This window comes from Arachis ipaensis, chromosome B05 (assembly GCF_000816755.2).
Source record: "Arachis ipaensis cultivar K30076 chromosome B05, Araip1.1, whole genome shotgun sequence".
NCBI lineage: Eukaryota > Viridiplantae > Streptophyta > Magnoliopsida > Fabales > Fabaceae > Arachis > Arachis ipaensis.
Genome location: NC_029789.2, coordinates 63,660,273 through 63,661,615, shown reverse-complemented (window position 1 = coordinate 63,661,615; position 1,343 = coordinate 63,660,273).

The following is a 1,343-nucleotide window of genomic DNA, read 5'->3' as shown; positions in this document are numbered from 1 at the left end:
TTGACACTTTGTTTGGATATTAAAAAAAAAACTAAAAGAAAAAAAATATAAGAAGAATAAAATGAGAGAAAAAAATAGAAGAAAATTAAAATTATTTTTGTGTTGTTTGAATAAAAAAAAATTTACTAGATTCTACATTTTTATTTATTTATTTATTTTTCATCTAAACAACAAAAAAACTCACATTTTAATCCATTTTCTTTCTTTAATTTTTTTCCTTCCATATTTTCTTAATCCAAACAATTGTATTAGAAAAAATAAAAGATTGGCTGAGAGGAATAAAAATAGTGATTTGGATGCAGGTAATACATTTATCTCTATTATTCCTAAAGTACTAGCTTCGGAGAATATTATTAACTTAAGGTCTATTAATTTTTACAATGTGTGATATAAAGTCATAATTAAAATTATAGCTACTAGGATCAAGAATTTAATGCCTTATCTTATTTCTAACCTCCAAGCTAGTTTTATACCTCGCAGAATAAATGCAGATAATATTTTAATCGCCTAAAAAGTGATTCATACTGTGAAAAACAAAAAGTATCGAAAAAGTGATTAGCGCGATAAAGATTGATCTAAAAAATACTTATGAATTGTTGAATTTCGACTTTGTGGTGGATACTCTGAAGGACATGTGCAAACCAGATAATATTATTCCACTGATGCATGTTATCATAGGTGTTTGGAAATCCTCTGGAATTCAATTCCTATAGGAATAGAAATTAATTCAATTGCAGTGTTTAAGACAAAAATAATTAAATTAGTTTAGATGAAATTTAATTCAGTTCTTTTGTTTTCTCTCAAAATTAATTTCAATTCAAATAGGTTCGATTTGGAATTTCATTCCATTGAGATTTCACTTAAAATTTAAAATGTCTAAAATATCTTTATAATCTAATTACTTCTTCTTAACTTTTGTCATTCATTTTCTCTCAATGTGTCCCACCTTTTAATATATACTCTCTCTTCTCTCATCACTTTCATTCATTTTTTTTCTTTTCTTCAACTTACTTAATATAACATATACATTTTTTTTAAAGGTCTACTATGTAGATCTAAAAAAATATATACCCATATAAATTTTAAGTGTTTAACTTAGTCTAATGATATCAAGCGTTTGTCAATACGTCCGAATATTTGAAGTGAAGTTGTGTCAATCATGACATTAGCAAAAAGTGACATTATTTTGTTTTATTTTAATAACATGAATTAGTTACTATAATTTACTATTAATAACTAACTTTTTTTTTATTTGCTAGGTCATTAGACCACTCAACAAGTTAGTTCTTGATAGTTCATATTTATTTTTTGTTGTTGGTTTGTCGTTAGAATCAACCATAAAG